Consider the following 22,609-nt stretch of genomic DNA (forward strand, 5'->3'; position numbering starts at 1 on the left):
CCGCCCGCACCCGAAGGGAAGGCGGGCGGCGCATCCCACCCCCACAGAGCCAAAGCGACAGACAGATCAAGAGGAGAAACAGAGGCGCCCGAAGCGGACGCAACAGAACACCAAGCCACCAGGCCAACGGCACACAACAACGCACCCAACGGGGCGACAATTCCCGCATGGCACAGTAGCCAAGAGAGGGAAAAACAGAACCGGGGGAGGAAGAGGCAAGCACCCAGCTAGCACCCTCAATCACCAGGACAGAACACGCGTACCGGAAAAGAGAAGCAAAGCCTCAAAGCAGAGTACCGAAAGTCAGCCAATCCATGACACATAGACAGCGATATGCAGGACTCGAACCCAAGTCCTGAGACAGTCCCGACAACCAGAGGCACAAGACCAACCATAGCCCCGGGAGGGGTGATCCGGCAAACCCCGACCCTTGCAAAAGCACCTGGACCATGGAATCCGAGAAGCCCCAGAAGCAGGACAAAACAACTGCACAGATGGAACGCATCACGAACTTGCGAGTCATCCTTGCGCAGGGGCCCCGCAAAACTACCCTGCATCGATCCAAAGTTAGTAAATGTGCTGCCGAAGCGAGCACCCACCAACCACAGAAGGATCACAAAAAAGTGAGACGACCGGCGTCTCAGAGCAGTAAGAGATTTAAGAGGTCACATATTGCCAACTTATGACACTATGACAGTGTTTGCGGGACTCGAACCCTTGTCCTGTGAGACCCTTTATAACCATAGGCACAAGACATACCATAGAGCTATAGCTCCTGGTCCACAAGAGAAGACTACAGCACCAGGCCGAAAGAAGAGTAAGAAAAGGCAGCAAACGCACGACAACACAAAGTTATGAACCTCATGCATGTGTAAACCCACAATAGAATTCTAGTACAATGACTGTGAAGGACAACCACACAGAACCTGCGTAGGCGGAAAGCGCACGTTTACCACTACAGGATTGCTGGCGCTGAATAACAGAAGAGTAGGTGACACCCAACTCAAAGGTACACATCTAACGACCCCAGACAGAAGAAAGGACCGAGCGGACCCGCCGGGAACCGAACCCGTGACCCGTGACCAAGACCAAGGAGGGATCCAAGCGAGGACGGAATGGGGAGGAGGGACCTGGCAACGAGCGCAGCGCACAAGCCGCCGAAACAGCGGTCCGAACCCTGTCCTGAAAGGACTGCAGGGCAATCGTGTCCGGAGGAGCCCGGGAGGGCAGGACATCCCCAACCACCATTATGCAGGAAGCGCGTACCAGCATGATAACCCAAAAGCAACGACACATGTGTCAGAAGCGGAATACGAACCCACGCCGCCAGAGGAGACTGTGTCTTCCCGCCATCCTTTGAAAGAAAACCCTCGGCGCCCAAAAAGGCAAGGAAGGCGGAAGAAACACCCGGCGGGACACGCCCCCAACGAAGCCCCGCTCCCGGGACAACGAGCCGCGAGGATCAACAGCGCGCAGCCAGCAACGCCGCCTACCCCGGAGCGCACCCAAGCCGGAAGAGTGTACCAGAACGTAGGTAAGCCTGCGTCTCCCAAGGCCGCCCCGGCGCAAAAACGTCGCGCCGGAGTCGCACAGCGGCCCACAGTCGGACCGAGCCCCGCAGAGCCGCCGCCACCCCCAACGCTTCGAGGGGCAGGCGGGCAGGCGAATACGCGGCAGGAGTTGGCAACAGGGTAAGAGAAATGCAAAGCACCCGCCCGCAACACTCGGAAGTCCAAGCTCCGTACTGCTGCCGCCCGCAGAATACAACGAAAAGCGGGCGGCGAAGGGAATGTAAATGCAAACAGACGTACATGCAGTTGTAAATTTAAGCATGTAAGAAATGTCGCGCTGAGGCATGTTTGTGCTGTTGCACACAGATCTATTGCAGAATGCGAGCTCCATAGCCGTCCACATACAAGGGAACCGGAAAGGGCCCCCATGCAAACCCCCCCTCACCTGAAAACCCACGGCTCGCTAAGGCAGAGCCTCACCGGTACAAGCACAGCAACCGCCACACACACCGGGGGTAACAAGTAGGGGAATAAAAACAAGGTCCATGCCCCTAGGGTCCGCTAGAGCAGGACCTCCAACCCTGGACCCACGCACCTGCTACAGCAGGCACCACTTACCTGATGCGCTCTGGAGAGAGTGCAGAACAAAAAAAACAGGCTGATGGGTTGGGCCGGCCCGCCTCTTATAGGGGTCATGGGTGTAATGGGTCGGCCATATTGGGAAGGGATGGGAGGCATGGGATGCTGACTTTTTGCTTTGGAGGGTTCTGTTGTGGAGCTGAAGCTCACTGTGTTAGTCATGTGGCGAGGAAGACTAACGAGGAGGTAATGAAGCATCAGAAGGGGCTGGCAGCATGAGGGAGGGAGAGCTGGGCCTGGGACCTGTATCTTACCCTTTGTGTTAACGCGGTATTCAGGAGGGGAAGTCTTGCAATTCCGTATTGGAGTAAACTAGATAGTAAAGGAACATGATGAAGGCGCACACACATGTACCAATAACTCTAAACGCCGTTGCTAAAGTCTACTTTAACATATACCTCTATAAAAACTGAATCAAATGACTCCATACCAAGCCCTGCTGTCTTCCACTTGGGTTTAGATAATTCGATATAATCTTCTCCTGTCTCCCCCTCCTGCGGAAAAGAGGAGGCAGTCATTAACCTGAAGCACGTGCACCATAGGCTATTTTCAGGGACCTCTAGTTCGGTTGCAAACTGATGGACTTTCAGCAAGTTCCGCAGCCTTTTGTAAGATATCGCCATGACAGCAATTACAACTTCCATCTGTCATCGTGAAGAACCGAGAAGGGAGACTTCTTCTAGTACACTGTTAATTATAACCAAATCAAAAGCCACTCAAAGGTTACATTTTGGATGCGCGCTGTAAGGTTTAATTAGGGATGTATTCATGACAGAGTTGCTATGGCAATCGCAATTTTGCCTGGTGCCATCAGTGGCGTAACAAGGGTGCCACAGGCCATGGTGGAAGAAAGGAAAATGGGCCGCCTCCCTGCTGGTTGCATATTAAAAAGACCGTGAGTCATTTTCTATGAGTCGTGAATTTTTCTGAGGGGTTAAAGACCTCCCATTGGTCTACTCAGCTTGGCTTCTTACCATTCGCATTATATGTTCCATGCTTTTGAAACTAAACGTAGCCAACTGAGATAACGTGGCGGGATCTTAGTTTTAAACCAATGTCTCGTGAATGCAATGTCATTTCCGACTATTGCAGCCTCGCTTTGGGCCCGATTCACAAAGGGCCTCCACACTCATGGCAGAGGCGTCCTGAATCGTGGCGGGGCCTCTCACTCATGGCAAGACCTCTGCAATTAGAAACTGCAGTTCGGGGGTCCCGAGTGAGGTGACCCCCGCAACGCCTGCGGGGCCTCTACCACGAGTGTCGAGGCCGTTTGTGAATCGGGCCCCCCATTCTTTTTATAAACCTGCAGCTCTTTAAAAAGGTTCCGTGCAATTTTTTCTTTCATTAAAATGCCAGGTTCGTTTTCTACAAACAGTATACTAGGGCAGTTGGCAGCTCTGCGTGTCCCCCTCCACCCTCAGTTTAAGGCAGGCAGCCGTTGCCCCATATTAGTAACTACCTCCATGCCTTGCTCAGCAGGGTGCAGAAATGTCTTTTGACCCACGAGCAAGTGGGTGTGACGTCACACGGCAAACCTACAATGTTTTTTATTTTTTATGTTCCAGAACAAACACTCAAAAAGGGTTCTGTTTTGGAAAATAAATGCACAATCCTCCTTCGCCTTGGTAGTTTTCTCCCATGAGGGAGGGCAGAGAGATTTTGCAGTTTTCCCTGCCCCTTACTGCCCGGTTTTACCTGGTGGTGATGGATAATGGAAACTGGTCTTGTGTGGATGGACCCATGGCTGAGTCCCTGGCAGTCCTTCCTCCTGGCTGTCGGAGGGGTATGTCGGCAGCAGAGGTGTAGTCGTATCGGCATAATGAAGGTCTGCGCATCTCTAAATAAGGAGGACGCACCTTCAGTTTGGGGGAGAGGGTACCACGTCCGCGCTGTGACAGAGTACCCTCTCTGCTAAACTCTAAGTCGGTTCCATACTGTAGAAATGTAAGTGCATTCAGCAAGTTTCCAGGTTTAATACTGCTAAGATAACTCAGGTGGCTAATGGACTTGCTAGACAGATGTGTTTGTAATCTCTAATGAGATGCTTAGAGCATCATAACAACTGAGAAAGTGTATGTGTCAGTTCGATCGTTCCTCTTGTGTTTTTTTGTGAGTGTTCTATAAAAGATGATGATAGAGTGAATGCACACATATGTGTGATACCACTAGCATGCATACATCTACCTCCCACACTTTAGATTGCAGTTTATATGGTGCATGCACAGTAGCTTCTGTTTGTCTTGATGCCCTATTAAGTCCTGCAGAAAAAGAAGATGCAGAGAGAGGTGCAGATAGCAGTATTTTTGCCCCCCTTTAATTGTGGTGGTGGTGCGTATGTATAACTATCTCCCACTTTGCTCAGTGATGGAGAGGGGGACAATATATTTATTCACCCTTCGGTGCTGTGCCTAAGGCTGAAGGTATTTTTCTGTCTCCCCTCGTTTTTCCCTAGGGTGGGATGTATTTATGGATAGTTTATTATTGCCCTGCGCCTATGGTTAATAGGGTAATTCCTTGCCCCTGTCTTGACCCAGTGTGGGAGTGAATTTTTTTCAATTTCGCCGAAAGATCGCAAACAGAACAGTAGATCTAAAAATAAATATTTTAGAGGGGTGGGATTTTTTTAGTACCCAGTGCTTTGAGTAATATCACAGAGATTTTACCTGGCATTATGTCTCCCCATTCTATCCCAGGGTAGGGGTCATAGGTGTAGTTTTCGCACCACCCATGCCTTGAATGATGGATTGATGTGCATTCCACCGACTTTGCTCATGGGTGGTGAGAGCACTTAATACATTTACCCTGCCTATTTGCCTAATGATGAGGGTGATGAGTTTGTGCCCCCACCCAGCCTAATGGTAAGGGTGTTCTCTGCCTCTCACCATCTCGAACGATTAGGGGGTATGATGCATGTTTTTGGAATGGAGGCCTTCTGTTCACAAACATTAGGTAAGTAAATGAATATGAACATCAAACATGTTCAACAAATTGCAATTTTGTCCTGAAAATATGCCAGTTTCAATGAGATTGTGGAAGGACATTGGGGAAGGGGGGATGTAGTTTAGGTCTTCAGCTTGCATAAGTGTGGGCATGCATGAATTTGATTGTTTAATCTTTTATGATGTTCTTTAACATATGCCACCTTTCTTAATGGCGATTTGATATTTTTTGGCATTCACCTCATCACCTTATCCAAGGGCAGAAGTGCAGTTTCTTCCCTACCACATGGTCAGAAGTCGTTTATGTATCTAACACCTTGGTCAACAACAGAAGGACATTTTCTGACATCCAACTCTAGCCATTTGCAAGGGTAAATTTGTTGATTGACACCTACCCCACCTTTTCCAAGGACCGTGGGTATTCCTTGTAACTCTTGCCCCCACATTAGCCAATGATGGGCGGGAGGGCTAATGAAGAAAAAAAAACTTCCTACCATTTTTGCATTAGAATAGATGCCACTTGTGCAGCATGGAGTTGTAGAGCAGCAGGTAGTTGCCCCAATGCCACATTCACAATTGAGAATAGAAAACAGGTTCAGTTTTGAACTGACAGACTACTCTGTAGCCAACAACATTTTGGTAACCACGGATTATGATGGCAGATCCCATCAGCCTCTACATCAGTCTGTAGCTGAGAGCAAGGCTCTTGTGCCGATGATAGTCACCACAGCTGTGACGCACAATGGCCAGGCTGAACCTACCACTCACATCAAGGGTGGGTGATTACACTCACTGTAAACCTGCGCTCATACTTCGGTAGCTTGGCACTAAGCAGTCAGGCTTGTCACAGAGGCAATGATTAAAGTATTGGCATTGGCACAGCGCTCACTTACAATAAATATACTGAGCATCACAAAAGAGACTTCACACATGATGTATGTAAATAACAATTGTATTAAACACACACAACAATCAACACAACATGAACGTCATGTATTTCTGGGCATAAATCACACTTGGGAATATTACTAGCAGTACTAGGCCCACCTGTGTTGGAATGATATCAGTAGTATGCAGATTTGGGAAAGATTCTATCCTAACCCACCACCACCCATATGCTGTGCAACATGTTGTCAAATCTAGGCCCACCCTAGCAATTCTTATATTTCAATACCACACAGTCAAAGGGTGCACCCCAGGTCAAATGATATCAGAAATATGTACATACAAAGAATTCTAACACTTTTTTGCAGCTCTGCAGGCTGAGGATGCACGGGTAAAACCAATGTCAAATGTAGTGTTCTTCTGGCAAGAAATCAACATGTAAGGTCAGTGTCATCAATCAATCAATCAATCAATCAATCAAACATTTGTAGAGAGTGCTATTCACTTGTGAGAGTCTCAAGGCATTAATGGGCTGGAGAAAAGCAGCTATTGGTCGAACACCCAGGTCTTGAGAAGTCTCCTGAAGGTCAGCAGGTCCTGGGTCTGACACAGGTGGGCAGGGAGGGTATTCCATGTCTTGGCGGTGAGTTGGGAGAATGATCTGCCGCTGGTGGTCGTTCAGCGGATGCGTGGGACAGTGGCGAGGGCAAGGTCGGCGGAGCGAAGCTGGTGGTTCGGGGTGTAGAATGACAGTCGTTCGTTGAGGTATGCTGGTCCGGCGTTGTGGAGTGCTTTGTGAGCATGGGTGAGGAGCTTGAAGTTGATCCTCTTGTTGACTCGGAGCCAATGCAGATCTCTCAGGTGGGTGGTGATGTGGCTGTGTCGAGGGAGTCCGAGGATGAGGCACGCGGAGGCGTTTTGTATGCGTTGGAGTCTCTTCTAGAGTATAGCCGTGGTTCTTGAGTAGAGGGCGTTGCCGTAGTCTAGCCTGCTGCTGACGAGTGCTTGGGTGACCGTCCTTCTGGTTTCAGTAGGGATCCATCTGTAGATCTTGCGGAGCATGTGGAGGGTGTTGAAGCAGGAGGAGGAAACAGCGTTGACTTACTGGGTCATAGAGAACGTTGAGTCCAGAATAAACCCCAGGTTGCGTGTGTGGTTGGTGGGCGTCGGGGCAGCTCCCAGCATGGCTGGCCACCTGGAGTCATCCCATGCGGAGGGGGTGGGGCCGAGGATAAGGACCTCCATCTTGTCCGAGTTCAGCTTCAGCCGGCTAGTCTTCATCCAGTCTGCGACGGCCTTCATTCCCTCATGGAGGTTGGATTTGGCAGTGGCCAGGTCCTTGGTGAGGGAGAGGATCAGCTGGGTGTCTTCGGCGTACGAGACGATGTTGAGGTGGTGTGCTCGGACAATAATGGCAAGCGGTGCCATGTAGATGTTGAAAAGGGTCGGGCTGAGGGATGATCCTTGGGGTACGCCGCAGGTGATCATGGTGACTTTGGATCGGAAAGGGGGGAGGCGGACTCTCTGGGTACTGCCGGTGAGGAAGGAGGTGATCCAGTCCAGGGTTTTGTCTCGAATCCCTGCGTCGTGGAGGCGTGTGCGCAGGGTGTGGTGGCAGACGGTGTCAAAGGTGGGCGAGAGGTCCAGGAGGATGAGGGCTATGGTTTAGCCATTGTCCAGTAGGGTCCTGATGTCGTCAGTGGTAGCGAAGAGGGCGATTTCGGTGCTGTGATTGCTGCGGAAGCCGGATTGGGAGGAGTCCAGGACGTTGTTCTCCTCCAGTTGTCTGTTGGCGGTCTTCTCAATGACTTTCACTGGGAAAAGGAGCAGGAAGATGGGTCGAAAGTTCTGAGGTCCTTTGGGTCCGCCTTGGGTTTCTTGAGTAGGGCGTTGATCTCAGTGTGTTTCCAGCTCTCTGGGAAGGTGGCGGTCTCGAAGGAGCTGTTGATGATCTTTTGGCGTTGGGGTGCGATGATGGAGCTTGCCTTGTTGAATATGTGGTGGGGTCAGGGGTCAGAAGGGGTGCCAGGAGAGCAGAAGGTCGGTGTGTTTGGTGGGTGTTGAGTTGGGGGTGTCGGCGTCTGCCATCAGTGTCTGGGTCTCAAAGCTGTCATGGATGTCTGCGATCTTGCAGTGGAAGAAGATAAGATAGCCAGGGAGTCGCAGAGTTCTTGTGATGGCGAGACGTCATTGGAGCTGGAGCTGGGGGTGGCGAGTTCTTTCACAATGTTGAAGAGCTCTTTGCTGTTGTGTGCATTGTTGTCGATGCGTTCCTTGAAAGATCTTCTTTTGGTGGATCGGATGAGTTGGTGGTGTTTGCGTCTGGCGTTCCTGAGGGCTGCGTGGTTGTCTGGCGTCTGGTCATTGCGCCACTGCTTCTCGAGTCTTCGGCAGGTGTGCTTGGAGTTCTGGATGTCGGCATTGAACCAGATGGCTCTCGTGTTGGTGCGCCTGTTGGAGGGTTTCCTGATTGGGGCGAGGGGGTTGGCGCAGTCGTTGATCCAATGTCTGAAGTTGTGGGCTGCTGCGTCGGTCTGGGAGGGCTCAGGTGGAGGGTTTCAGGCGAGTGTGGTGATGAGCTGGTCTTCGGTTACTTTTTTCGAGCTGCGGTGTGGGATACGTTGCGGTTGGTTGTGTGCGGTGTGTTTCTCGAAGGACAAGTGGATGCAGCGGTGGTCGGTCCAATGGCGTTGGGTGGTATGGCTGAAGGTGACGTGGTCGCTGGTGGAGAAGATGGGGTCGAGCGTGTGTCCGGCAGAGTGGGTGGGTGTTGTGACGAGCTGTTTGAGTCCGAGGTTGGCGAGGTTGTCGATCACCATTGTGAAGTTGCTGTCGTTGGCATTCTCGAGGTGGAAGTTCAGGTCTCCAAGGAGGATGTAGTCTGTGGAGGTGAGGGCGTGCGTGCTGATGTGGTCAGCAATGGATTTGCTGAACTGTGGGCCCCGGGGATCTGTAGATGAGGGCTCCTCTGAGGGTGGTGTTGTGATCGATGTGGATCTGGAAGTGTAGGTGTTCAGCCATGCTGAGGGAGTCTTTGGTGTTGGTTGAGATTCTGATGGTGTTTCTGTGGACGATGGCAATTCCTCCTCCTGGTTTGTTGGTTCGGTCCCTGCGGGTGATCTTGTAGCTGTCTGGGATGGCTATGGCTATATCAGGCGCCGAGGAGGTGTTCATACAGATCTCCATCAGGAAGGTAACGTCCGGAGCGGAGAAGTCGAGCAGGTCCCAGAGTTCGACGGCATGCTTGTGGACTCAGGGGGTGTTGAGTAGTATGCAGCTGAGATAGTTGTGGCCTGCAGTGTTGGGATGGGCAGGACGTGCAGGTGTGCGCTGGCTGGTGTACCTGCAGTTTCGGCAGGTGAAGGGTCCATGGGTGAGCTTCTGGGTGGCCTGGAAGCCGGTGAAATTTTGGCCGGCGTTGAGTGCGTGGAGGGTGTTAGTGTCGTAGCGGCATTGGGTCTTGTGGTGGCTGTGGGGGCCAGGGGGTCTGGTGCTGGGCACGGCCCAAGCGTGGACGGGCACAGACAGGCTTGCCTTAGGCATGCCTTCGGCGCACCAGTGGCACGCCCGCTGTGTGTGTCTGCTGCGCGACTGCACATCGGTCGCCATAAGATGGGGAAGGGGGTGGGAGCAGAGGTAGGGGGCAGGCAGGATCGGGGGCGGGCCAAAGGGGTAGCAGCAGTGGGAAAAACAAGGCACAACACAGGCACAATAACAGTGGAATGCACAGTAAGATACAAACAGTGAACATTAACAAGGAGGGTCATGAATCACAGGTGGTCTGCAGGCTGTCACTCCCACATACACACACACACTTACTCAGCACCAATAAGAGGTGCAATTGATATCAGGCAGGTCTGTAAGGCAGGTCTGTATGGCACACTCTCGCACACATACACACACAACACCGTAATGCAGTGCAACTGATACCCAGCATGTCAATTGATAGCACAATGCAGACCCCATGGCGGAAGCCTCCCTCCATCCACAACTCATCCTGACTACCGTACACTTACATCTTGGAGATAAATAGACTCCCCCCCCAGATACGAGGCTATACACGGTGAAAGTCACACTTATTCAGGGTCCCTGGAGGCAGGTGGGGATAGGTAGCAGGACTAATTAGGAGGCAGTCATCATATGGGGGTTTGGCCACCTCTCGGGAAGTTCACAAATAGGATGCGGAGCAGAAGTGGGCTGAGAGCAATAGTCAGTCACTCAAAAGGGTTCCACAAGGGTCTTCGGCACCAGCCCAGTTCTGTGAAGCACGGGGGGTCATACAAACTCTTGACCTGCTTCCAAATTCTCTCTGAAGTGTTCCATCAGCCCAGTCAATCTCTCTCAATACTACCCGGCAACACAATGTCGTTGATTGCCAGGTGAGGAGAGAGCAGTTGGACAGCTGAACTGAAAGCCAAAAAAGGAACAATTTATGAATTGGAATTGAAGCAAGGGAGCCTCTCAGAAGGAAGGGGCACTCTGTCTGGGGCACCTCGATCAGAGTAGCACCCAGGCAATCAGGTACAACGTCTGGTGCGCGGTGATACGAGTCAAGCCAGACAATTCCGGCTTTCCACAATGAAGAGTCACACTCTCAGAACCGCTCTGGAAAGAAGGCACAATGCCTGGTGCACATTGATATTATTGGTTGTACCAGACCATTCCGGTCACATACAACGAAGATTTGCAAATTCTGCACCTGACTGGAAATGTGGCACAATGTCCAGTGTGTGTTGATATGGGTCGCACCAGAAAATCACAGTCACACACAGCAAAGATTTGTAAAGTCCGTACCTCACTGGAAATGAGGACCAACGCCTGGGGCGCATTGATACTGGTCACGTCAGTCAATTTCCAATCATGCACATAGGTACAAATTTAGAAATGACACATGAGGTAGAATGAGGCACTACTACAATTACGCCCCCACCTCTGATGGTTGCAACCTTTGAATTGTACACCGAATGCAATGTGCATGCAGTCTGTATGTCACACGAGAGAGATGCCACATGATTGACGAAGTTTGCCACGCTGGATCATGCAACCAGTGAATCGGCTCTCTGCCGTCAAGACACTTATGTGTGTTGAGGTCCCTACCATGCAGGGTCCACACGCCTTATATGCAGACATGACTTCTGAGGTTGCCCACATGCAATCCTGTCTCCAGGCACAATTCTTAGTTCCATGCTCACGCTGCAATGCCAGTTGGGATCCAGCAGATGAAGTGGGTACTTAAGAGGACACCACTCTCCAGGTGTCACATGAAGATGGTGTGGGTCCCTTGCAAGAGATATTTGATGTTCCTGAGACCTACAAATAAACAGGAAGCAAGCCAACAATCCCTTGCAGATCACACTTCAGGGTGCCACACAGCAGCAGTTAGTCAGCCCAGGTCAGCCACTATTCAGGAAGGGTACACAGTCCCTTTCAGTGGCAGTAATCCTCCTTGTGCACAGCAGATTCCTCTGGCAATGTGAACCACGCAGTTCCCCGGTCCCATGTCCCCACAAGTGTATCTGTGTCCTGCTGAAATATGGCACCAGTAGTTAAACTGAAGTTTGCCTTTGAAGTAGGGATTGTTCAGAGGGTCTCCCTTTGAACCACAGATATCTCCCCTAAATTTCAGTCCTCACTGCCATGAGGCTGCTGAATGCAGATCTTAATATTAAGTGGGGGCCATGATCTTGCTCTCAGAGGCCAAGTGTTCAACCCTCTTCCTCCAATCTATCCCGCCAGGCCCTCAAATGGGAGAGATCTGTCATTCCAGTTGCAAGCCCAATGTTTTATAACTGTCAATGGGGAATGCCCAGATGTGCTCCCCGAGCCAACAGTGTGGGATGGAGCCAGACTAAAAGACACACAAAGAGTTTTAGACCAGAGAAATGCCCACTTTCTAGAAGTGGCATTTCTAAGCTAGTAATGACAAAGACGCCTTTATCACAGGAAAGGGTTTGTCATTTTGAATCCACTACTAGGAAACATTCCGAGGCTGCTCCACTGTAATCCACTATTGCAGCCTGAAGACATTTCTACCATTTCCCCATGTTAGCCTATAGGAAGAGCAAACCTCATAGGTAGTGAAACCACGCATGGGTATTCCTCACTACCTGAGCAGGGAAAACACATGTGTACCTACACAGCCTTTTGCCTATCACTCACTTCATTCATTAAGACATAACCTAGGGGTGCTCCAGGGGTGTGAAAGGATCTCTCAGGATTTGCTAGTGATTTATAAAGTTCAGCTTGAGCATAAGTGCAATTGTACACACACTGACCTGCAATGGCAGGCTGGACACATGTTTAAAAACCCCATAAGGGCAAGTGCACGCACCGGCCTGCAATGACAGTCTGGATATATTTAAGGACATCATTGGTGCAATCGTGCACACTGGCCTGCAAAGGCAGACTTGTGACATGTTTAAAAACATGAGACAAGCACCACTTACTAATGTGTGTAGAAAGGGTGTGTGCACTTTTACACTGCGTTTAAAGTGGGGTAGTGACCAAAGCCCTAATGTAACTACCAGATAATCAGCAAAAACTATGATGAAAAAGCAGAAAGTTTAGGGAAAGACTTCCTCAAGAGTATCAGGTCTAACAGCTCTCCTGTGGTGGGATGTGTGTTGCCCCCAGACAGTGGAAAAAGGATTCTGGGTGTTGGGGAGTGGAGGTCCTCTCTTGACAGGATGGCCTGAGGGCTGTGCCCAGCTGCTTACAGAGCTTCAAAGGATGCCTGCCTTATCACCGGCAGATGAAGCTCCCACCTGGACATGCCTTGCTTTTGTCTTTCTAGTGAGGCTGTCACCACACCCAGTGGGAAGGAGGAACTGATCAGAACAGGGTTAGGCAGTGGGCAAAGGCTTACCCTTCACCCACCACTGGGTATAAAAGTGGACCTCCAGACCTCTCCTTAGAAAACTCCTGGACCCTTGAAGAATCAGAAGAAGGATGTCCCTGCTGTCTTAAGAACCTGAAGGTAAACTGTACCTGCTTTTGTTGAACCCAACACCCCAGAAGTAACTCCAAGGAACAGGTGCCTGCCTGTTTGAGCTACAGGGAAACTGCAGGCTTTAAGAGGCCATCTCCCTGCAATTGGCCAGATGAATAGCTCCAAAAGGCCCGACACTGAGCACTGCTGCAGGCCCAGTTGGAGTTAATCCTAACCACCAAGTGCCCCCACTACCTGGACTCTTGGCTGGTGTTAGAATGTACTTCACCTGGGGTTGTGCATGGTGCGTTTTCAAGATGGCCGCTTAGTGTGAGGCTTCACGTCACGTCGGAGATGCTGCTTTGTTTTCTGCAGTTTTTTTTACCAATTTTCTTTTCAAAAATGGGATGCCTGATAAGAGGAACACCTGGTGACTCACAAGAAGCCACTGAACATCATTGAAAGGCCTACAGCTCCATCTGACGTCGCACATCTTCTGATACCTTTCTCTGGCTGCTATTTTGGATTTTCCTAACAGGAACTTTCTGCATATCTCTCTGGATACTTCTTCAGGTATTTACTTTTTGGCTTATGTAGCCTTACTTTAGTCACTCTCTGAGGCTTTGGGTCTTCTTCCACTTTATAAACAGGACATACTATATATGTGCCAACTTTTCCTTTTTCTCAGAAAACAGATCGTTCTGGTCTCTTTGAATTACATTTCAACTCACTTAGCCATGGGCATGTCCTCAGTTACATAGGCAGAAGTAAAAAAATATTGCATTCAAGTAGAAAACTCTCTCCTGGTATACCTATATAGCAAAATTCTACTAATAATCCCCTGGTGGATTCTCTACATATTCCTGCAATGGTGGCTCACTCAAACTCTTCCAAGGCAGTTTCTTCACCCATTGCCCCACCTAAACTGCAGTCGCCTTCTCCTGTAAAAAAATGTCTTAAGCAGGATCCTCCTTCTCCACCGAAGACTATCCTTCCTGTATCCTTGGATATTACCTTGGAGGAAATAAGGACACTGCGACCATTTGTAGAGGAAACTAACTCGCTTACAAGATATGGACACGAAATGGTCATCACTTGACTCCAGAATTTCTATAGTGGAGCAACAAGTTGGTGAGGTGCAAGCCACGTCTACAAAAATGTAATCTTTGGAGAAAGACATACTGCTTTAAAAAAAAGTCTGCAGAAGACCTTGAAAACAGGAATAGATGTAATAACATTTGTTTATATGGTCTCCCAGAGGGCACTGAGGTAGGGGACCCAGTGTCTTTCATCTCTTCTTTGCTCCCAAAACGTCTGGATATACCAGGATCAACAGCTCTGAATATTCAAAGAGCACATATATTAGGCCCTCGTCTATCTTCTTCTGCCGCACCCTCGAAATCTAGTGGGGTGATACTCTCATTTTTGCAGTTCACTGATCTTCTCCAAGTTCTGAATGTTGCAAAAATTAAAAAACAGTTATCCTGGTCGGGAGCCAAATTGTTTTTATCCCAGGATGTGTCTACAGTGACTGCGAAGAGATGGAAAGAAATCCTTGAACTTCAACCAGCCTTGCGCTCTTTGGGCTCTCGTTATAGTTTGTGTCATCCTTGTTTGTTCAAGGTGACTTTTCAAAATCACACATCCACTTTTGAAGAACCTGCGGACCTTCGGAAATTCATCAATTCTCACTCTGCAGCTTCCATGGAATTTGCTGGCCCTTCCTCTTGACTTTATTTCTTGTGGTCATTGTTATCTTATTCTTAACCATTACCTTTTTATTTCCTTTACAGGTTGTTAATCATTGATGTTTTCCTATTAAGTCACATATTTCTTCTCTATTACTATTACAGTTTATTGGATATATTCCATTGACCCGTTTTCTGTTTGTCTGGTTTCCCGATGTGGTGCATTTTCCTCCATTGGTTATGCTGTCTTTAGTGTCTGTCGCCAATCCTTTGCTCCATTTTGTACTCCCCGAAAGGTGTGTAAGGCAGTCGTCAATTTGTTTTGACATGTACTGTCCTCTCTCTTCTCTGTCCTTGTCTACCTCTTCCCTTTTCTTGTTTTCCCTTTTTATTCTATTTCTTCTGGTTCTTATCTCTTTTTATTCCTTTATTCTTGCTTTGTCTACTACTTCTCCTATACTCCTTCACTATTGTAAGCTCTATTGCTCCATACTTACTGTTATCTTTTTCCATTCAGAGTTGTTTCATGGAATGTAAAAGGTTTTAAAAATCCTATAAAGAGGCAGAGAATAATGTCACATTTAGACTCATATAATCCTGATTTAGTTTTATTACAAGAAACTCATTTGTCAGACAGTGAGGCTCTTAAGCTTAAACGCAATTGGGCTGGTTCTGTTCTTGTTTCTCCTACAACTTCAAAGAAAAATGGTGTTATTATCTTATGCCATAAAAAGCTGAAATGCTCAGTTACTTTACAAGAAATAGACATGGATGGTAGATCAAGTTCCTTATTAATAATAACATTTCTTTAACTGTCTTCAATATATATGGTCCAACCCAACCAGATTATAATTTCTGGCCTAATATTACAAATCAATGTATCCAACTCAAAGATGATTTGTTTTTATCCTTGGAGGTGACTGTAACCAGGTCATAGACCCCTTTATTGACCGTAAACCCAAAGTTCGTTTAATACCTCACAAAACCCACAAACAATTTCATAATACAATTACACAGACACACCTCGTAGATGCCTGGGGACTATGCACCCCACATCAAACAGAATTTTCCTATTTCTCTCCTCCTCATGGCTCCCTAACTCGTTTATATTACATCTTCATATCCAAACCTTTAGCTCAAAATCTAATTTCTTCTTCGATTGAACCCATTTTGATCTCAGATCATGCTCCGGTGATTGCTGATTTTGACTTGCTCCATCCACAACCCAAATCCTCCAGATGGAGATTTAACAATTTCCTTTTACAGGATCCAGCTTTTTCCTCCTCCTTCACTTCCTTTGTGGAAGAACTCTTTTCTTTTAATGAAGACCCATCTGGATCGCCTGCTTTGGTTTGGGACACCTTCAAAACTACTGCCTGAGGCTTCATCATTGACTTCATATCCAGAAAGTAGAAGCATACCCTCACTCAACATAAGACCCTGCTAGCCAATATCAAACACAATTAGAACACCAATTCTTTACTTTCTCATCAGATTCCATTCTGCTTAAGCTTGTTCGTACAAAGTTGGAGTTTAACAAGATCTCTACTGAGAAAGCTTCTTCTATTCTACTCCATAGTGCCTGGTATTGTGGGGGTCGTAACAAGGTTGGATCACTCTTATCTAACTTTCCAAAGTCCAGGAAAGAGAGAGTCCTAATGGACTCTATTCAGTCAGCAGATGGACAATATCTTTTCAAAGATCAAGATATTCTAGATCAATTTACAACTTTTTATAAAAACCTTTATACTCCGGACCCTTCTATTTACTCTTATCTTATTAGTATTCCTCCCCCTTCATCTGCAGGTCTTGACTTCAACTCCTTAGATTCGGACATATTGCTCCCGGAGATTACTAGCTCTCTAAATTCACTAAGGAAAAATAAATCCCCTGGTCTGGACTGTTTTTCAGTTACATTTTTCAAGTCTCTTACTCCCAAATCTCTTTAATCTCTTTCAACATTTCTGTACTATTGGTGAGGTGAGCGATATCTTTCTGGAAGAGTCTATTTGCCTCTTTCATAAAGAAGATAAAGATCCTAAGTTCTGCAAAAGGTACCATCCTATATCCTTGATAAATGTAGATTATAAAATGTTTGCTAAATTATTAGCATTTCGTCTTAAATCATTCTTACCCAATCTAATTGGTCCAGAACAGTGTGGTTTTGTCAAAGGCAGATTAACTTCTGATAACTCTCGGTTATTTTTTAATGTTTTAAATTAAGCACCTACTTTATCCTAGTCCCTAGCTGCTGTATCTATTGATGCAGAAAAAGCTTTCGATAGAGATGACTACTCATTTTTATTTAAGGCACTTAATTGGCATGGTTTTGGACCTGACATAATTTCCCTAGTTTCAGTTCTCTATTCGACTCCTACTGCTTCTATTATTGTTAATGGTCTTTTTTCAAAACATTTTCACTTCATCGCGGTGTCCGACAAGGTTGCCCCTTATCTCCTCTTCGTTTTATTTTAACCCTTTCTAACTCACATTCGTCATAACTCTTCTATTTCTGGATTTTCATATGGAGATCATCACTTGAAACTTTCTGCATATGGAGATGACATTCTACTCTTTATATCAAACCCATAAATTTCTATTTCCCCGTTATTACAAGAATTTTCAGATTTTTCAGCGGTATCTGGCTATGAGATCAACTCTGATAAAACAGAAATTCTTCCTATAACCAAATTTTGCCTCAAGCATCACTTTGACCCAAATGGATTTCGTTGGAATAACTCTAGAATTAAATAACTAAGTTTATGGTTTACTAACTCCAGTTTAGATTCGGTTAAAATAAATAAGAAAGAAAGTCTAGATTGTGTTTCCAAACTACTCTCCTCCTGGAATCCTCTTTTTCTTTCTAGGTGGGGACGCCTTGATTCTATGAAGATGATGGTCACTCCTAATATATTTGCCATCATTGAGGCTCACCAGATCCACCATGCAGCTTGCTGCATATAGGACTCATCGAAGACCACCTTTTCTCCATAAAAGTATCTAGTCATAAGGTACATTTTCCACAACCACCTATTATCATTAACCTGTTCTCTGTAAGCTCCATTACGATCGGCACTTCTGGCAAATGCGTTTGTCCCAATTTCTGACTTGTTGGATCTATTACATATTGAGAGCACCAATTTTAACAATTTACCACAGTGAATTATCTTAGGCTCTTGTTTCTTGTAAATGTTTTCCACAGCGACATATATTCAGAAAGAAGGTAACTGTGGCCGCTTTCTCTCAAGTTTCATTTCTAGGGATTGTTCCTCTGAAACGTTTGACTTCTGGGTATAGGTGAAAATATAGGTTGCTCTCATCTTGTCACTTTCTATGAATATTTGTAAAGTAGGGCAGTATGAAGTTTAATTTCCATGGGCGACATCATGTTAACTTCACAACTTAGTTGGTGTGCAAAATTTCCCTAAAAAAATTTGTTGTGGAAGATTTTTCCTGCACAAGCTTTTCTTAAGAGGGAATCCTCATTTTCATACTATTGGGAATGTTACATTTCAGACTTTGTCAGGTATCTCTGCTAATTTTGTGAAGTTGCAGAATTGTTCAAAATTAAAGAAAATAAAATGTTTACGAACTGTAAGAAAGAAATATGCTGTTTACTGTTACTGTTGATCTGCTATCACTGTGTTTTTGCAAAGAGGTAATTTGAAGGGAGAATGGGGAGGCTCCAATAGATAATTTTAGGTCTTTTATGTTTTATAAAGTAATTCGCTGTCAACATACTGCTACTGGCTGCTCGCTTCAAAATGCTTGTACTCCCTCCTTTTGTGCTGCTCTCACATTGAAGGGATTATTGTGACTACTTTGGAGCAATCAGGAGGTCCAGCACATTGGTCACTTCTTTACCTTGACTATAACAGCCTGGATCATTATTTATTCGAATCCCAGCAAAGCTGTTTCATGTAATTAACAACTTTCACTCCTTCAAAATAAAACTTTTTATTGTCAAATCAATTAGGGGTATATTTACAAGCCCCTTGCGCCACTGAAGCGTCACTTTTGTTTACACTCCAGTGGCGAACAGTGCAGGCCTAAACTACAAGGCCACGCAAAGCCACCCTGCATGACTTTTCACGGCTTGCTAGAAAAAGTGCACAACACAAGTCACTGATTTGCCTTACAGTGCGGCAGGGAGGCGTGACATGGATTTTGCTGTGGGTGATCCTACTCAACACCCATGTATTTTGACACTGCCCCAGATTTACAACATAGCATGAATCTGGGGCAGCGCCAAAAACGTATGCTTCCCAGAGTAGGCGTAACAAGGAGAAATGTTTACATTTTTCCAAGTTATTTCCTCTTTCCACATGCCAGCAACACAGACACCATTGCACCATGGTGCAAGGGTGCCTGCATTGGCACAAAGCTGCAATTTCTGTGCCGGCACAGGCTGGAAGGGAAGGAACGCACCGTAACTTGCAATTGCGGTTAATTTCTATCCTTTGAAATTGGCGCAGGGAAGCACGGTACAATGACTTGCCTCGAGGCCCAATGCCAATTCATTATAAATATGCCCATTAGTTCTTTGAAAAGATTGACTCTGCATCATTTTGAAGCACATTGTAAAAATGTAAATTTTTTCCCAGAACACAAAATTATATATAAAAAAACACAAACTCCTCCTCGCTCTTGTTCTGTTGGTAAACATATAATCTGTTTTCCTCTCATCTCTGGGTGTGGCAAAAGCACACAATTGCAATTCAACCAGGGGCAATAGCTGGACAATTTGTAAGTATGAAAAACTCTAAAATGTGAGGGCTAGTACCGGACTATGCCAGACGCTGAGGCACAACATTAATATTTGAATAGAGGTGTAGATGTAACAAGGGACATGGGACCATATCAAGAATGTGTGAGCTCAAGCATTGCAAATACACTTTTTATTGTACAGAAAATTCTCTGAGTGCATAATCTAAAGACAGAACAGCACTGAAACAGTTCAGACCCGCCAAGTGCCATGCATCTCAGGTTAGTCTAAAGCATTTTAATAGATATGTGTATGCATCCCCGCAAGGATTAGACATTATCAAGCATCATGAATGGCACTTCGCAGAGTTCAGCGGAGCAAATAGATAGATCCCTGGTACCATCATCTCTTCCTCAGCTGTTTCCAAGAGGTCTTTTGATTGCACAAGGGATCAACCAAACAAGCTCCACTGCCCTCAAGAGAGAGCACTGTTGCGCTGGAAACTAAGCTGCCAAAACCCCTATCTGAAATGAATTAATTGGGTAATTCCTTTTCTTCCAGGTGATTTAGAATTCCAAGAAGGCCCCCGAGCCCCCCAGCTCACCTCACCACAGCCCAGTATGCCAGATGTCACCAAAGCCATCATGAATGCCATGCACCACAAAGTCTGCTCCCTACTCTGCTGCTCTACTTGTTGAAGTGTTTATAAATTAGATATAAATGTGTTACATGGATTTTTTCTCTTTGTGTATTGTTTTATGGGAAGCTAAGAAAACATGCATCACCCTTAAACGTAAAAAGTAAGCAATGCATTTGTGTGAGCGCTCGAAGTAAGATGGGCACCTCACGTTAGCTCTCTCCAGATACCCTGAAAGTTGGCGAAGCAAAGACAATTTTAAGGCCAGCATTATTTTTATTTTTGGCCTCAAATTGACATATTGTTGCCAGCGCTTCAAGAAAATTCCTTTATTGCAGCGCTTCTTGGGATTTTCATGTATAGCTGCCTCAGGTTCCTCTTCCCGGTCTCTCCTGCATTCTGCTGCCAAAGTTCCTATCGGAGGGACGAGTTAATTCAAGCAGAGGGCGGGTCGGGACCACTCCCCCATTTGGCTTTAGCTGGTGTATAGCCTGCTCTTGCGGTAACTTTGAGTTTCCACTTCGTTATTTTTATTATTATTATTTGTAATTCTTGTTTGCTTATTTATTACATTTTCTTTTATTTATATACGAGGGGAAAAATATACATATAATTAATAACAAATGAAAACAAGAAATTCCCCCTCCTCCAGTCAAGTCAAAAATTGTTGATCCATTCCTAATGAGCCATTGTAATCCACTTTATTAGAAGAATTGCAAGCTAATTGTGCTAATACAGATAATATTGGGTCAGAGATCAAAAATTTCCATAAGGGCACGGCAGGTCTCTCTATTAAGGTCTCTGATAATTCAATTAACATTGAGAATAACAAAACGAAAATTGACAGTCTTATGCCCATTGGTGCCAAAATTAAGATGATGAATACTCTTTTAAGGATTTAGAAAATTGCAATCAGCAATACAACTTGTGCATCTTTAATTTGCCAGAACATGTTGAAGGCAATGACTGCAGAAAGTATGTGGAGACGTTATTACCTGGTTTATTGCAGTTAAAGTTCATGGAAAATTTAGAAATTGATAAGGTACAGAATTCCTTCACATCGTAACCCAAATCAAACCAAACCTAACTGAATGATTTTTAAACTGATGCGTCACCCTAATTTAGTTATGATTCGGAAAGTGGCAAGAGAGAGCCCGTCTCTAGTGATCAACGGTAACAAAATCTTTATACATCTATACTTTGCCAAGGAAACAGCCAACATCCATAAAGAGTTCAGAGATCTTTTACCGCAACTACAAAGCTCTGACGGTAATATAGCCTTTTTGACCCATCATAAGTGGTCTGCCTTACATCTATCATTGTGGGGGAAAGTTGATTCTATTGAAATGGTTACTGCCCAAAAGTATTTTATCTCCTTTCTATGAAACCAATGCAACTTCCTCTTAATTTTTATAAAGATGTGGATAAACTTTTCTCTCAATTTATTTCATATAGCAAAACCCCTCATATAAGTTATAAAAATTGAAAACTGCAAAGCTTAATAGTGGTTTTGATTTGCCTATTTTCTAAATTATCATAAAGCATTCATTTTAAAGCAAGGTTCTTTTTGGTTCAATCAAACAGAGTTTACCAGTTTACCTTTTTCGTTTCTCATTAAACACAGTTTGATATCACCATTCCCTATATGTTCTTTACTGACTAGGTCTAATTCTACGACATTTCTAAAAAGGTCTGCCTTACTTAAATCTACAAAACGAATATTACAGGACCTTGCCTGTTGTTCCACAGGAGATAATATTATCTCTCTCCACACTTTTTGGAATAAGGAACTAGGTATGTTTTTCACTAATGAATTATGGAAGAAAATATGGTGGATTAATATTTTCGTCTGGTTGCCTGTTTTTAATGCCAACTGAATTATTTCATTTTATTTAATTGTGTATGAACTCCATTAAGGTTATATAAAGCACAAATTTAAAATGTTACTAATTGTTGGTATTGTAATAGGACTCCAGGCTCATTACAAACATATGCTTTATGAATGCAATGTTATCTCTAAGTGTTGGAAGGAAGTTTTGGATGTTATTTCAAAATTCTTTAAAATTTCAGTTAATATTTCATATGATATGTTGATTTGTAAATCTCTTTCACTGTCTACAATTTTTTACACAACATATTTTTATTGTTTAAAGCCAAGAAAGTCCAGGTACAACCAGGAATATCTGTATTATACAATAATTGACCATAGTACTGATATCAACATTTTCAATACTGAGATTACACAATTTGGAGATTAGAAATAGCTTAATAACAAACATTAGTGCCACGTCCATCATGTAGAACCTGTAGCATGTAGTTCTCAGCCACCCAACCAGAAGAACAACATAATTGAAGTCCCCACTGCCCCACAATCTTGTCTTCTTGACTGCGCCAAATAGCAGAAATAGAAGAAACAGGTTCCAGATAAAGCCCCTGATACTCCGCCCACCTCTTCCAGATTTTGAGATGGTTCTGAGGGCACCCCCTTGCCTTAAAGACGGGTTTCTCCAGACCCATAGAGAAATCTAGGCCCTTCTTCCATCCCACATCTGATGGTGGGGACACGTCCTTCCAGGCCTTAGCAATATCACGCTTAGCTAGCGTAAGACCAAGAAACAACAGATGACGCTTTTGCTTATTGCCTACTACTGTCTAAACATTTGACTAATTTAAATAA

The 22,609-nt window shown here is 45.6% G+C and overlaps 1 non-coding gene across 1 annotated transcript; it reads right to left on the bottom strand.

The window, feature by feature from the left end:
• Nucleotides 1-488: 488 nt before the first annotated feature.
• LOC146784435 (U6 spliceosomal RNA) lies at nt 489-595 on the bottom strand. Its single transcript, XR_014971384.1, has one exon. It is a non-coding gene; the product is annotated as a U6 spliceosomal RNA (small nuclear RNA).
• Nucleotides 596-22,609: the final 22,014 nt, after the last annotated feature.

Source organism: Triturus cristatus, chromosome 11 (assembly GCF_964204655.1).
Source record: "Triturus cristatus chromosome 11, aTriCri1.1, whole genome shotgun sequence".
NCBI classification, from domain to species: domain Eukaryota; kingdom Metazoa; phylum Chordata; class Amphibia; order Caudata; family Salamandridae; genus Triturus; species Triturus cristatus.